The sequence below is a fragment of the Panthera leo genome, chromosome C2 (assembly GCF_018350215.1).
Source record: "Panthera leo isolate Ple1 chromosome C2, P.leo_Ple1_pat1.1, whole genome shotgun sequence".
Lineage (NCBI taxonomy): Eukaryota > Metazoa > Chordata > Mammalia > Carnivora > Felidae > Panthera > Panthera leo.
The window spans coordinates 78,279,197-78,296,811 of NC_056687.1; positions in this window are offsets into that span (position 1 = coordinate 78,279,197).

The window sequence follows — 17,615 nt, forward strand, 5'->3', positions numbered from 1 at the left end:
TGTGCATATCTTTAATCACTTCTCAATTAAAAGAGAACAATGTCAAAGGCAGAAACAAAGAGTTCAGTTTCACAACAAGATTGAGTCAATAAATTTAAGCCCAAGAGACTAAAGGCATTATTGAGAAATCAGAACCTATTGACTGCAGCTGTATTCAGATACACCTTTTGCATAGCCACTGTAGTCTTTGCACCAGAATTGCTTCTAACAGGAAATCTTCATATCCTGGGGCAAACACGAAATCTAAAAGAAGACAACTCCCCCTTCTTCTCACCATTATTTAGAGGACTCTTCAGATTACATTCAACCTGGATGCCAGAAAGGAAGTTACTTCTTCTTTAAGTAGAATACTTCCATGGCCCCTCACCTTGCTTGAGCACCAGTTTTATATCAAACAATGGTGGAAAGCAAACAAAACCAATCCTCAGAACTGCTGGTTTCATTTTACCAATGTGAACCCCAAGCATGCTATCCTGTTACAACTCTTAAAAGAAGAAGAAAAAAAATTTTTAAAAGGAAAAAGAAAAGCGGTCTAAATCAAATCAATCCCAACCCACGCACACTCCCTCAAACCATAACACCGAGTTAACACAATCCCAAGGTGGTAGAGTGGTTTAACCACAAATATCCTGGTGGCCTTGTGATCAGACATTTAGTTTACACAGCTGAAATAAAATGGCTGGGGCGCCTGGTTAACACAGGGAAGGAAAGATCTATAATGAATGAACTCTCAAGATGGTCAAAAGTGGTCAAAGCTGCCTTTAGATAGAGACAATGTTGGGGGATGGGGGTGGGGAAGGCCAGTCTCTGCCTGAGTAAAAAGGAATAGCCAAATAAAAGAAGAGGAAAACCTATTCATTCAGCAAATATCAAGTACACACCGGAAATTTCTAAGTTGGGTGGGTGTAGTAAATGGAAAGGAAATAGAAAGATGAATAAGATATGAATATTATCCTCTAGGCTAGGCATGACACAAAGTAGAAACTTCTAAGTACAATAAGAAATAGAGAAAATCTTATAGAAAAAGCAGGATAGCTGGCACCAGTGGATTATCAGTAAACGTATGACAGATGGAAAGAAGGAAAGGCAGGCAAATGAAAGTGCTTAGTTCTCACTTTGGAAGGGGAAATGACAGGGAATCTACACTGAGTGATAAACAGAATACTATATTAGACACCTTAACCTGATGAAGAGGAAACTAACTTGAATGCAGTTCTTTAAATATGTGTGTGTGTGTGTGTGTGTGTGTGTGTGTGTGTGTGCACGCGCGCGCAGCCCCTTGGTTTGAAGTAAACTATCTTGGCTCTGTGTTACACTGGGTGACATGTCTCATCCACTCACAAGAGGAAGACAGACCCATATATGTAGGTGCCTCTGTGGCTCAGAATCCAGCAGAACTAGATTCATTTCAAGGAGTGGCCTTCCTTATCCAAAATGTGATGTTGGTTTCTGTCCTCCAGAGAATCCAGCCCCAAGGTGTCCATAGATTGATACATCACTTCACCAGGCTAAGCAATGCCTTTCACTCATCTGGAGCACACCCTACATTTGCTTGTTCTAGGACTGTTAATCCTACATCATACTGTGGGACTCGATCACTAGTATCTCTGTACCTCCAAATCCTATTCAGCCTTCAAGGCTCACTCCACGGTCAAATCATCTTGGAAGCTTCTATAACATTCCAATAGGAAGTAATCATTATTCAAAATTTCCTAGTGTCTTGGCCCTGCCTTAGACTTTTAATATATGCTGTCTTGTTTCATAGGTTCTGGTACATATCCTATTTTCTCTATAAGGCTTCGTGGTGAGGGGTGGGGGTGGGGCACAGGACTTGTCTTACTCATTTTTAACCACCCAACACAAATCAAGACTAAAAAGGACCGCATAGAAGTTCAACAAATTTGGTAACAAGTGAATAATTCTGTTGATTATGTACCCTGGATAAAGTAGCTTGTGCTTACGTACAAATAATTCCAAATTCCAGTGACAGAAAACAGCAAAAAGTTATCTCTCATTTATAATGCAAGTCCACTGTGAAGTTATTGAAGGCTCTTATGTACATCATTCTGACTCAGGTATGCAAACTGACAGGGCCTTTGTTGCCCTGAATATCATCAGTTACCATAGCAAACAGAAAGGAACATGATGAGTCAGGTGCCAGTTTGTAAATGGTTTTGCCTGGAAGTGACATATATCATACATCAATATGATCATATTCCATTGGCCAAGGCTAGTCAAAAAGGCATGTCTTATTTCAAGAGGATAAAGAAATGCAATTATACTATGTACCTAGAAATTCAGTGAACAGCTCTAATGATTGCTAAAAGGATCACAAGAAATTAACTTTCAGTCTCCAAACTTGAGCTTCTCATTCAACAGCTTTAGAGAGATGGCAGTTCCTACCCAACCACCAAAAACAAACTCTAAAATAATTTACCCAGACCCCTGGAGCAAAAATCATGAGATTCCATCTTACCCACTTTTTTTTTTTTATATTATAGATAGCTACATAGTTAGATAGATAAATAAGTAAATAGAGATTTATGCATAGGTATATTTTTCAATAAAATGGATCTAAGAATGCATTAAATTTATTATACATGCAAGCAGTACACTACCACTGGAAATAGATACACTGTTCTTAGAGAAATATATGAAACCATTAGAAAGCACTGCATTTAACTTTTGAAAAGTTAATTAAACATTTAATAATAATTACTATTACTAGCTTTTTGGTGTGTGTGCCTTCTATTAACAGCATAGGCCTTCAGGGAAGGCAAAAGTGGAGATAAAGATTGTTAATGGGGTTATTGAAAGGCTTAATGATTTAACCCTGGACAAAGACAAGAAGTCTGTCAAAAAGAGAGCCCATGATAAAAGATACTATTTTGCTATTGATCTTAAAGGTATGTTGTTGAACTACTTCCAAACAAGTACCCATAAGAATTGAGAGATTTCTGAGACATTTTCTGGTCTACTGCTTTATCCTAAATAGAAATATACATAGATATGCATTTCTGGATCCAGGGATAAGGAAACAAAAATGGAGACTGAGTAGAGAGGAGGAAGGGGAAAAAAAAAAAAAAAAGAGCTAGGAGCAAGACACTGGACAGACAAAGGCAGTTGGTTTAGGATTTCAGACAACTCATCCACTGTTACCAAGTCCTGGAGGAGAGGAGAGTTCATATATAGAATCTGGGACACAAGTAGATCCTTAAAGAATTTTCATAGGACCAAAAAGTCACTTAATGGGGTTGGAGGGAAGAAACACAGTCTTGGTGACCAAAATGCTTTGTATCATATTGATTTATTAAGTCTTGTGTAAGGTCCCCAGGTCAAAGTACTATACAAGGATCCCTAAAACATTCTCCAAGTCCCTAAAAACAAAATTTCCCTAATCCACCCATGGATTCAACTCATTCAAGGAGAAATAGAGATAGAATATCTTCAAATGTTCCCAAAGTATCTTTATTTACTTGTAATACCTTTAGCTATACCCATTAAACCAGTGTCTTCATGTGTGTCTCCCTCAAGAAGCCTCAGGGGCTGATATAAGTCTGTTCGGTAGAACCTGGTTCCCCTTTAGAACTCGTCACCCCCATTTTAAGCTTTTGATACATTCTGATCTTTCTGAAGATTTATTTTGTGAAAAGGATCCTACATTTTAAAAAATATAAGTACAGCCGTTCTAAAATATTGCTTAGGGCAAATTAATTTCTTTACTCAGAAAGATCACAAGGAAGATGCACAGCAAAGTAGGCTGGAGAGCTTAGACCAGGGACCTGGCTCCACTCTCTTCTGCTAGACTGAGTTCCACGGACGGGCCTTTTGAGACCAATGATAGCACTACAGTAGAGCTGTAGGCGTTCTGAATGCTATACTGCTTTAATGCAACCGTTCTCAGACTTTGTGATGCCGTAAGTCATGACAAATACTGTGGCCACTCTATCACCACTACCACGTTACAGGTGTGGCATGCAGTTGTCACTTTGGGGCACCGATTATGACTCGAGATGATGCAGGATTTCAGTCACACAATTTTATGGGTCCTGGTCTATAAAAAGAATTTGTTTTCTTAAAATGTATTACAAAATTCTCCGTCCCCTGGGAGGTATAGTCATTTATCAATGAGGACTGGAATATTGAATAGAGAAGAGTTACCTAATGTACTGGTTTATTGTTCTGTCGGGTGTGTTGGGAGATTCTTATACTAATATCTGACTCGCCTCAGAAAAGTTTCTGATGCCAAAGGGAAATGTTTGATAGTTTTGGATACTGGGGTCATTGTATTAAAAAAAAAAAAAAAGTGCTTTCCTATCTTGTTACCCAGAACTATCTGGGAAGGAAATCAAAAAGAAAATCAAAATTCTATATCACTACTATCCTCTTCATGGAAAACAAAGGCTTTTTTAATCTACAAGTTCATTTTCACCACCCAGACCACTTTAATTCATCTGCATGTGATGGATTATGTGTTTTCTATCTAACCACCTCTCTATCTCACTGTTCTGGGTGAGAAGAAGTGCCCATCTCTAAAGGAAATGCCTCTGGGGCATCTGGATGTCTCAGCCGGTTGGGCGACCGACTGCAGCTCAGGTCATGATCTCACAGTTTCTGAATTCGAGCCCCGCATCGGGCTCTGTGCTGACAGCTCAGAGCCTGGAACCTGCTTCCGATTCTGTGTCTCCCCCCTCTCCCTAACCCTCCCCTGCTCACTCTCTGTGTCTCAATAATAAATAAACATAAAAAAAAATTTAAATGAAATGCCTCTGATGAAAGTCGTTAAGGAAGAAGAAAGGATGTAATTTTATTTTTTGCCAAGTGTGGTCATTTAACTCTTGATAACACATGAGGTGAACATTATTTTCCTTAGACTGTAAATGAGGAATTTGAATCTGAGATAATTTATCAGGCTGAGGGAGATCTGTTCTTCCCACTTGACCACTGCATTTCTTTAGGTCTTTATCTGCTGTTTCCTGAAATTTTAGGGGAGGGGTTATAATCCTCTACCAGCAATTTCTCGACTTCAGGAGAGTAGTACTACGAGGTATCTTTGGTTGTATAAAGAGGATTGAGCTCTTGTATATGGTAGATAAAGCCATAGTCAAAACTATTACACAAATGACTGAGGCTGCCTTGAGACAATGAGTTGAGAGCCCATGTTTACTAACGAGAATCAAACACACATATTCTAAGACCCTTCACAGAAAATGCCTTATTACTTAAAATGTTAACTTCTTTTTTTTTAATTTTTTAATGCTTTTTATTTATTTTGAGACAGAGAGAGACAGAGCATGAGCAGGGGAGGAGTAGAGAGAGGGAGACACAGAATCCGAAGCAGGCTCCAGGCTCCGAGCTGTCAGCACAGAGCCCGATGCAGGGCTTGAACTCACAAACTGTGAGATCATGACCTGAGCTGAAGTCGGACGCTTAACCGACTGAGCCACCCAGGTGCCCCAAAATGTTAACTTCTTGAAACCCATAATCCTGAATTATAGAAAACCAACAAAGGGTCTAAGTAGCTCAGTTTTGTGCTCCAGAGAGATTTACTTACCAGATCTACTTCCCTCCTTAACACACCCTTCTTTCCTCTTTTGATCTCCTTAGATAAGATCACAAGTGTTTCCATGGCTGGAGATTACTTGTGAACTACAACCATGCATACATATGTACATATACTTACACATATGAACCCCCCCCCCCACACACACACGTGCCCATACATATCCATATTGAAATTTCATTCACTCCATAGTTTCAATCATCTTTGTTACTTTAAAGACAGTGTAAGCATGTGGTAATAGGATATTCAAAATATAAAAAACTTTGATGTAAAACTATCAAATATTCTATGTAGAAAATTGATGTAGGTTAAAGAACATAGAATATTGATGAGTAGCTTACATTAAAAAAAAAAAAAAAGGAATCGCTTACATATGGATCGTACTTTTACAAACAGCTTTTATTTGCATTACCTCATCTGATCCTTATTAGAGGCTTACCAGTAGGTAGGAGAGATGTTACTAATCCATTTTAAACATAAAGAAACTGAAGATCCATGTTCAATATTACACACAAGGTAATATAACCAAACTAAAATCTGTATCATCATAACATAAATCCAGTATGTACTTTTTATAAGTCTTTCTGATAAGTTGCTGTGGTCCTGATATCTGTATCTATATCTTTATCTATCTATCTATCTATCTATCTATTTTCCTATCTATCCTGTTTATCTTTCTATCAATCAATGACTATTTATCCTTCTATTATCTAGCTGGCTAGCCTTGTATTTACTGTATTTGAGGTTTTTCTGGATGCCACTGATGCTTCTGTTTATCCATTTTGGTAAAGAAATCACTTCACATTTGGTTGGATTCACAGACCCCGACCCACCCCAAGATCTACTGTTGCCCCTCAGGACTGGAAATCTTTTCTACTTTCCTCAGCCACTGTGATGCATTCAGCCCACCAGTGTTATGCAGAAAATTTAAATACAAGTCTTTAATTTAGCAGATCCACCCACAAGGTTCCAGAAGCTTAAGTCAGCATGAGTCTTTGGGAAAATATCACTCTGGAAAAAATAGTACATGTGAGAAAAATACTGTGAATTTAGAAGCATTTGTTTTACAAACTACAGATGCAGAGTGAGAGAAAATGACATCTCGCTCTGATATTAAGCATTCCTCCATAACACATCCATCTGCGGCATGTTTTGCAGTCACTTACCCGCTAAACCTCGCAGCACACAGATTTGCACATGAGGTACAATACAGCTGACCCCGTTTTACAGATGGAGAGAATAGAAACATAGAGAGACTAAATGAATTTCTCAAAGTTTCCAGGCAGTTCTCAGACATCTGGCATTGGACAGGAGTAAATGAAGTCACAGTTGTCCTTTACTAACAGAAAAAGGGACCAGTGTTAGTTCCAAGCTTTCTTCTTAAGAGGGGTTTGTTGTCTGAGAACTGGTTCAAAAGGGGACTTATCTTGAAGGCATTTTTGTGTAGTAAAACCAGTAGATTGTATGTTTATTTGGGAGAGATTTGGGGGAAGTCAGAGGAGCAGTTTTATAACGGAGGCAGCCTTGAAATGTAAAACACAAGACTCAGCTTTTGGTCAAGATCCTGTCTCCTTAGGCAAGTTTCTTTATTACTCTGAGCTTCAGTGATCTCATCTTTAAAATAAAGGACTAGATCACTGGTTCTCAAAGTATGATCCTCAGGTGAGCAGACGCAGCATCACCCAGGAAATTAGAAATGTTGGAAATGTAAATTCTCTGGGTGCCTGGGTGGCTCAGTGGGTTAAGCACTGGACTCTTGATTTCGGCTAAGGTCATGATTTCAAGGTTGTGGGATTGAGCCTTGTGGGGCTCTCCGCTGACAGCAAGGAGCCTGCTTGGGATTCTCTCCCCCCCTCCCCCACTCTCCCTCCCCTGTTCACACTCTCTCAGTCTCTCTCAAAATAAATAAATAAACTTAAAAAGAAAAAAATAAATAATTGCAAATTCTCATGACTTACCCTTTACCAAATGAATCAGAAATGCTGGAGGTGGAACCTGGCCTAGTTTGGTGCATGCTAAAATTTGAGGACAACTGGATCACAACTTCTCCAAAACCTTCTATCCCTACGATTCTGAATCCATCATATTATTGACATGATGAATTTCATCTCTCGGATAATTTTAAGAATATTTTGGGCTCTTCAAACCACATATTGGTTAATTTTCAAGCTCTGTGAAGAAAGTAGGTGTTAATCTTCTCTATTTTAGTGGCAGAGAAACTGAAGTACAAGCTTCCAGAAACTATAGGAATCAAGATGTGAGCAAGTATAGAGTAATATCTCTCTTCCCCCAAACAAAATGCACTTATCCTTTCTTTCGGCAACTCAAGTTTTGGAACCACAGTCAACCAAAACCGAGAATGAGCAGACATGGAACTCAGGGCTATTCTCCTTTTTCCTTAATGACCTTAGCAAGATGGCACTGATTGTACCTTGCAGCCTAAAATATGGTAAAATATGGCCTAATATTAGTTCCTGGTTTCCACCTCTCCAGAGTGATACAGGCTACAGGAAACAATGTAAATCAAAGTTTTTATAGTTCCTCAAAAGCAAGATATAATTTAAAAACATTTCATGCCCATAGGTTTTGCAGAGAGGTACCTGATCAGGGCCTATGAAATTTCCTCTTTTCTTTAAGAATATAGCCTGACATGCAGTAGGTGATGAGAAAATGCTTATTGAATCACATTGGTCCACACAGATTTCTGTGGGATATATAAGGTGGGATATAGAAGGTGGGATATATATGAAACAGTGTTCCATTCTGCACATAACTAGAGGAACATGGAAAATTGAACCAGGAATGAGTTAACCAGACTTGAAGATACTCCAAACCTTGTCGGAGAAGGAACAGTAAAAGAAATAGCAGATATTTAAAACAAGGAATAGATGATATTGGTGGAGCAAGGATAGGCATATTCAAACAGCAGAAGATACAAAGGATACAAAGAACAGGAGGAAAGATGTTTGATTCTCCTCCAGCAATTGTGAGTTTAAAGTCACCAAAATCTGTGAGACTAAGCAGATTCGAGATTGATACAGTAGAAGTGATTTAAAATGTTTGAAAGGTAATGCTGGCAGTTGAGTTGGAGGAGAGGTTGGGTAATATGCTGGTTACATGTTGTTTTCCGTTATTATACCCAGTTTATTATTTTCTGTTTTCTGCCCTATTCAGTGCCTTGGGAAATTGATACCCCAGACTTTATCACCTGGGCATTCCTGCCTTTCAACTTCAGATTGGGTTGCAAAGTAGAAAATGCAGGTAAGAATTTGGAGGGTGAGAGAAGACAGCACATCGTGTATTTATTCCACCATTTCCCCCCTACATATGTAAGGGTCAGATAGGGGCAGGTCTTGTTGTATAAACCCTCTTCCATACTCCTTAGAATATCATTCCTTCCCTGTGCCCCTTTGTGTTTGGGTGATAACTCCTTCAAATGTTCTTAATCCTGAGCTGTTTTATCCCTCGCTGGTCCTTCTAAACCTTCCCATGCCTATACAAATAGTTCAATAAACAGTTCAGTAAACTCTCTTTCAGTTACCATGTGGGATGCCATCTGATGAGCTGGTCGGTTGCCTCAGAGAAAGGGTTCTGAATCTTTAATCAGCATGAGAATCATGTGGAGGGCTTGTTAAACAACAGGTTACTGGACCTCACTCCAGAATCTCTGACTCAGTGGGTCTAGGATAGAGCCCAAGAATTTTTATTCCTCACAAGTTCCCAGGTGGTGGTGATATTGCTGGTCTGGGGACAATATTTTGAGAAAACCTGCCTGACAGTAATTCCTAAATGTGGCCACAGATCAGGATTACTTCCTGAACTACATAAAAGTATAGATTCTTGAAATCCCCTCTGGATCTACTGAACCAGAACCTGGAAGATGGGAGTCCTAAAATGTGTATTTTGTAAGTTTTCTCAGATGAATATGATGAAATTGGATTATTTCTCCAAGATGCTTCCAAACTTTAAGATAGTGAGAAAGTGACCTGGTACTTGTTCTCTGACCTTTGGCTTGAGGGTCATGAGACGGCTCTGACCCTGCCTGAGAAAGGAACAGGAAACTTGTTCCTTCTCTTCCTCCAAAAGCCAGGTCAACAGCTTTAACTTTGAGGAGGGGTGGCTCCTCTGAATACCTTAAGGAGGCGTGATCACCTCGTTCTCCTTTGTTTCACATCAGTACCTGGAGCAAACCTTTTGAGTGAGTGCACCCATCACAATGCATTTGCATTGTTGAGTCTCAGAGCTGACTCCCAGGGAAGATGGTGAGCTCCTTGTGGACAGGGGTTGAATTTTACCAGTATTGGCATGGTCAGCAATACTGATAAACCCTTAGCAGTTTATACTTAAATACATAACCCTTAGCACATCTTTCTATCATCAGAACATCTACCCTCACACCGAGTAAATGCTAGGGGTGTGGGTGGGAGGGAAGATTGTTGACTAAATGAATGAAATGATAAGATGAATGAATAGATGTTGTCCTTTCTCATTTTTGCTATTATGTCAATACAAAATAATGACAACCCTTTATTTTGTCCTGGGATGCTGAGTTTAGCAAGTAAATTTGCCAGTGTGGAGGGACCTGAAGTGAGTTGGGTGGCCTCATAGATCTTTTCTGTCTCCTAACTTCTTGGTTCAACAAGTAATTGAAAGGAATCAATCTCCCACTGACTGACAGTTTTGACAGCTGCTGTTCTCAGGATGTCAATGGGTAATCTGTTATTCTCCTCGCCAACTAAAAAGCGAACAGAGACATATGCTCTGTCAGTCTCACTCCTCTGATCTCATGCTTAGTGCCCAGTTCCCCCACTCCTGGCCTTTTGCATTCTTCCCTCCTTTCCTGTCAGTGAAGTGCCTTTACATTCTGAGCAACTCTGAAGGTCTTCAACCTCCAGCTAGAAGCTGGATTAGAGCTCATCTTCTCTGAGTATTATTACAGCAGAGTCTCCAGCTTTGCAAATGAATAGGGCATCATAAAGCTGTTCAAATAATAAATGCATCTCTTCTCTATGCTTAGCCAAGGGAAGTGAATATTAAAATGAATAAGAGTAATAATAAAAAGGGAGCTAGCAGCATGGGTATAATTAAACTGAATAGCTCACACACACAAAATAAAGCTCTGAACGTGGACTTCCTCTGGGACACACCCCAGTACACCCAGACCTCGCCTCAGAAAGGTATGCACCACCTGTCATCCTAATGTAAAGCAAACACCTACACTCACCCTCCCATCTACAATCAGGAAACAAATTCGGCTTCCTGAGTCAAAAACTCTTTCAGCCCCTGGGAGAAAACAAAACAAAGCAAAAATACAAAACAAACAAAAAACAAAAAACACGTTTTTCCCATCCTCAGTATTTAAGACACGAAAACACAATTCCTTCAATTGATAGGACGGCCGGTACTAAAAAATGAGGGTCTGACGCAAGGTATTTGATTTGTATTCAGTGATCTAAGTGCACTTCATCTGTACCAGGAAAACTAGTCAGCAAGATAGTAAGGGGCATTTTGACTCTCTGAGCTGCTCTGCACATCCCCGGTGGGGGGCCTTCTTCCAGAGAATCCTCTAGGAGGTGAAAGCTCTGCCCAGGTTCAGGCACTCTGGGTGGGGCTGCTGCCATCTCCACTTTCTCCCCTGGGGCCATTTAAAACCATAGGAAGAACCAGTCACGCAGACTAGGTCACACCTACCTTCCTGTCTCAAGAGCTCTGGGTCCAAATCACCCCTAGGATGAAAATTAGGAAGTATTTCCTCATTACCCTTGGTAAGATGATCCTGTGAGAACACAGTCTCTGGGTTATTTTTCATTTGGAAACTTTACATCCGTGTAATCCTTTTTTTCCAAGAAACTATATACACAAAGATCTTTCCTGAGATTCTATCTTCTTTTTTTTTTGGGGGGGGGGGGAGGGGGCGGAGAGAGAGAGAGAGAGAGAGGCAGAGATAGATGGAGAGGGAGAGAGAGAGAATCCCAAGCAGGCTCGGCACTCTCAGCTCAGAGCCCAGTGAGGGGTTTGAACTCACGAACTGTGATGAGATCATGACCTGAGCTGAAATCAAGAGTCAGATTCTTAATGGACTGAGCCACCCAGGTGCCCCAAGATTCTTTCATTTTAAGAAAACAAAATATTCACCATAAAATTAACATGTGTATAATGTGTATAACTTTGTAAACCTCAGGAGCTTCTCTTTTTCTTTATTTAGCTTTCCTGTACTTTTGAGACCCACATATCTTCCACCCAGAGAAGCAAAGACGGGTACACATTTCCAGGGGCCTCAGGAAGTCAATCTCTGTTTCCAACTGCCTTTTTCCATAGCCCTTCTCAACTTGGCACAAAATGCCTCTGAGGTGGAGTCTGGCTTGGTAAGAATTTTCCCTTCTGTTCATTCAGTAATCATGGTCGACTGCTTGGTCTTCAAACTGTTAGTTTCATAGAAAAGAAGGTCCTTCAGAAAAAAAAAAAAACAACAGTGCTTTAAAGGCTCTCGCTCTAATGCCCCATTTGACAGCTGGCAGAGTTGACAAGCAGAGAGAAGAGATTTGTCTGATATCTTAAAAAGCTCAAGTTACATTACTTTACCTTTTGCTAGTTTTCATTTTTTCTCTTTTTATTGTTGTATCTTTTGTGTTATGCTTGGTATGCATGATGGTAACCATATTTATCATGGACTTATGAAAATATTAAGCCTAAAGTAGAGCAGAATTAATTGCAAATATTCCTTACTGTGTGAATGATGTTGAGAATTCACTTGCGTTCTCTGGGTCTAAGTGTCTCAGCTAAACAGAATGTTGGAGCAGGGATATTGAATGTGCCTTCAAACATTAATTCTTTCTGGGTTATAGTCTCAATGACTGATGATTATCAAGGTGATTATTGCCTCTAGTAGCATAGATAAACAAGAATTAAACAAGTGTATTTTTGCACACAGGATTAGTATACATGTATTATGCACCTAAGATGATCCCTAAAAGCATATTGTCTTAACATTTAATTAAGTTTATGTGATGATTTATGTCATTCTATAGGATGAAATAAACAGAAATCTTAGACCTGGAATTTTGAGTCCTGGGTTTCACTCCAGCATTACTATTTAATTTTGCGATGTGACTATAGGCAAGTTACCTAATTTCAATGAGCTTCAATGCCTTCATCTGTAAAATGATAGCAGATGTACCAATCTTGGGATATAAATATGTAGGGAAAGAGGAGAAATTTATACTACATTTCTCTAAGAGTCCTTCTAGTTCTCCCATTCAGTAAGATAGAAATCTGATATCACTCTCTAAATACTCATATATTTATATATAAAACATCTAGATTATTTGGACATAAAAAACAAAACGTAGGGGTACAGAAAAGCAGAGAAAATGTCAACAACAGTAGAAGGTTCTAGGAACGTCCTTCCTTTGTTGATGAAGATGTGTATTTGTGGAAAGCATGGGGATAGCATAATGGAGACAGAAAGAAGCCAGGGTTAATGTGGACCTTCTCTTTGTAGGACTTCTGTTTCACCCTTCCCATATTCTGAGTCTGATTCGCTTTAGAAGCAAAGAGCCCCCTGGAAAGCTGTAGTGGTTGTCCCCCATCTAAACACAATTACAATCCCAGAAAGCTGTATTTTGATGGGGTCTAGCAACAACTCTTAATTTAATTACAAACTCTTAATTTAAACCTTAAAAATTCCTGGGGTTTCTGGGTGGCTCAACCGGTTGAACGTCTGACTTCGGCTCAGGTCATGATATCATGGCTTGTGGGTTTGAGCTCCACGTCGGGCTCTGTGCTGACAACTCAGAGCCTGGAGCCTGCTTCAGATTCTGTGTCTCCCTCACTCTCTCCACCCCTCTCCCAGTCGCTCTCTTTCTCTAAAAAATAAATAAAAACATTTAAAAATTTAAAAACCTTAAAAATTCTTAATTTAAGGCAAATTAATTCATTTACATTAATAGTGATTTTAGCTAAATGACTTCTTGGCTTTTTTTTTTAACGTTTTTATTTATTTTTGAGACAGAGAGAGACAGAGCATGAATGGGGGAGGGGCAGAGAGAGAGGGAGACACAGGATCAGAAGCAGGCTCCAGGCTCTGAGCCATCAGCCCAGAGCCCGACGCGGGGCTCGAACTCACAGACTGTGAGATCGTGACCTGAGCCAAAGTCGGATGCTTAACCGACTGAGCCACCCAGGCGCCCCCTGGCTTTTTTAATAAAGGAAAAGCATAGATGGGAAAACCTATTAAGCACTCAACATTGACACAACTGAGTTATAGTTTTGCAGTAACGAAATGTATTTTTTTCATAGAAAACCATTAAAATACATTGAAAAGTTAAAAGAAGTCATTACCAAAATGACTCTATTTCTTAATGAACATGACATAAAAGCAACAAAAAAAATTTCTCTTGGTTTCTTGGCTTCAGGTACAAGCACACACCAACAAGCTGAGTGCTCTTAGGCACCAGGTGTCTGACACCAGCATAAATTAATTTGCTTAGAAAGTCCCACACTTGGTCACACACACACACACGCACGCGCGCGCACACACACACACACACACACACACACACACACAATCTACTCAAAGGATCAAGAAGTGAGCACAGGAGTACAGGGCATACTAAAAGAATTTCAACACCAGGCCACAGTAAGGATAAACATACTAAATTATTCAGGGGTGATTTTCACCACCGTAGTAAGTGACCTTTGCAGTATAGAGGATATATGTTGTCAGGAAGTGTCCTTTACACAGAAGGGTGTTGTAATACAGTCTACCTCTCCACTAGTTTTTTTGTTTGTTTTTCTCCTCCCCAGCCATAGTCCCTCTCCTTATGGCAAACAGGCACACTCTGATTTGGTTCAGAAGAGCAATGGAAGTCAGCATCTTGTATTTCGGGACCCAATTATAGATTACCTATTTACTATGTGAATAGCCTGAAAATTATTTAGATAATAACAGAGCACAATTAACTACGCAGAGGTATTTTAATCAACCACAAGTCAGCCTGTGTGGTCGAAAGACAACCTAATTGCTTAATGACCTTGAGGAGGTTACTTCCTTTCTCAGGGTCTCAAAAGGGATTGAACCAGATCAGGAGGGCCGCACATTAAAATCCCCTGGAGACCTTTGGAAACTACTGATGCCCAAGCCCTGCCAACATACCACCAATAAAATAAGACTCCATGGTGGTGGGTGTGGGCATTGGTGTTTTTTTGAAAGCTCCCCAGAAATTCTGATGTCCAGCCAAGGCTGAGAAGCACAGACTCCTTCTCAACACAAGCAGTGGAAAGCATCAAGATAGGTGAGATTCGACCTTGGAGTTAAACTTCAAACTCTAGCATATAAAAGCAAAAGATATTTGGAAGTAGACATGCACATGTTGGGCCTACTCATGGGGACACACCCCCACAATCTTGCCACTGGCCTGATGGCAAGTTGAAAACCCAAAAAACTAAAGTCTCACAGGATCACTTAACGTGCTTGAGGAAAACCAAGATTGCTGCTTCCCAGGGTAATACTCAGATCCTAAAGTTGTGTGTGTGTGTGTGTGTGTGTTTCAGTTTTTCATGAGTGAAGTTGCTAAAGAAATAATATGCCACCCAGCAAAATAGCACCCCAAAAGTGCTATTGCCTCATTCTGGCAAGGAAAACTGTGTTTTCCCTTAGGCCTTGCTTCGTAGGCTGGAGTTGCCATGGGAAGCAAGGCTTTATTGGGATGCCAGAACAAACAGGCTCTGAAACCACCCCAGCATAACTTCTAGAGCTGCCTATAAATCAAAGAGAGCCTGAGGGTCAAAGCCACTTAGACACACACATACACACACACACACACACACACACTCACACATACACATACTCCCAGAAAAATATTACAAAGGAGAAGGTGTGTCAGGGAAATCCAACTAAAATTACTGCACGTAAGTAATAATAACCGAAATTTATGTGTCCCTTTCATCCGCAGTTCTCAAAAGACACAGAATGTGCTAATATCACTTGTCTTTTGAAAGTTTTCCAAAGTTCTGAGGGATAAAAGAGGAAGGATTCTGCGTATAAAATCAGGTAGGTAGAAAAGACTGTGAGGGGACATCTGCCCCATTCTTCTGGTCTCAGGCACAGAAACCAAATCGTTTCTTTCCTTCCCGGTGCCAAAGTCAGTTCTACACCACTCGAGGGTATCATCTTCCATCCACTCTATTTTTCTCCAGGGGACTTCCTACCAGGAATTATTCTGCTGGGATGAGATTTTAAAGCTGTCTCTCCCATCATAACACTCATGTGCCAGTGTGTGATTTAGGCAGGTTAGCTACTGTTAAGCTGGCCACCTCTTTTCTCCATTCTTCCCACTTATTTTGGTTTCCTGTTTTTTACCACGAATTCCCATTAGCCCACTAAAGAGTGAACTCCTTCGACTCGGGGGAGGACTATGTTATTATCCTGAGAACACTGGCAATACCGAGGTAGCCTTGATATTTTAAAACAACATTTCTATCCCTCTACCATATTTCTGACATTAGTGCTTAAGCCCACATGATTCTTCTCTGCCATCTGTAGAAATGAGGGATGGCTGGTCACCATCCCCGGCTGGAAAAAGCACAGTAAATATCAGTTCCCCCCACTTCTTTCCCTCAGGCTGCTCTTTTTTTTTTTTATTTTAATGCCAAATTAGAAATAAGACTAAATTTGGAATCCATTCAAGTAAAGTTCTAGAAAAGAATCCCACTTTTCCATTTAATGAGGGACGATTTTGTTTAAAAGACAAGGGCATTTGCAAGAAGGACATCTCCCCCACAGTGTGAAGGCTGCATGGATGGTATTGCACTCACTCATTTGCCCCAACTGTCCTCAGCTTCTGCAATAGCCACTCCCACCTAAAATGTATAGACTCAGCCCCGCTCAGAGCTCTGGGATCAGTTGTAACTCTAGCCATCTGGTTGATTTAAATCTTAGATCTAGTTGAATACCCTGGAGTATTACCTCAAAGGACATTCATTGCCAGCCTAACCCTGACATCACATCGTGCCCTTGTGTTACTCACTTGCTTTGTCTGCCTCATCCTTGACATCCAGTCAGCACAATAACCTGAGTCCCTGTCAGAGGCCTTGTGCCTGATCTACATTCTTTGTAACTGGCCTAGCATCCCAACCTCCCTAGGACTGCATTCTTTTGCCATCTCCCAAACTCAGTACATTCTAATTGATGGGAAGACCCTTTAGAGCTAGTGATCACAGAGGAAGTGGATGGATGGGAACCCAACTTGGAATAATTCCTGGGTTCGACCGCACTCCTGCATATGCCTTTATTCTGTTCTCATTGTGCCTGGCTTCTGGTTGGATATTAGTCAACATGGAGCTTAACCAGAATGTAAACTCTTAGGACCGAGTGGTTTTGCTTTCTTTTAACCCTATTCCCTCCTTACATCATCCATGACTAGATTTTTCCTCCTAGCTCTATCTCAACTTCTCCAACTCAAGAATAGAGAAGCTATGCTGTCAAGAAAGATACCCTGCACTACTTGTATGAAAGGGTTCTAATTTCTCTATTCGCTGGCAGAGAGAATTTGGGCAAGTTACTTCACCTCTCAGCTTCCCATTTACTCATGGCACTTTTATGTGGATCAAATGAAATGTGAAAGTTGTATATATCATAAATATATAGGCTGTTTTCTCCTTTTTTCCCTAATATTATGAGAACACAGTGGTAACACATACAAAAGCTTCTTAAATATTTCCTCAGAAAAAATTTAGAGCAATTTGGTAGGGAGTTCGTTCTTCCCTGCCCAGTACTGCTGGTGTTTATTTTGGTCACAGGCTCTAAACCACAGTTTGACAGTCACTCATAGTGCAAAGGTTTGGGACCTCCATTTATTTCTCTGCTGTGCATTTTTCTCAGGTCTTTGACCCCGGCACTTCAGCTAAAACAAAACTTCAAAGAAGTCCTAAGCTAGTGGGAGAACTTCAAAGTCTTCCTACAGGGTCAATTAGCACCTATAAAATTTATCTCTGTTGTCACTAATGACTATTAAACTGAAGTCAGGGCTAATGAGGACTGATAACCACCACC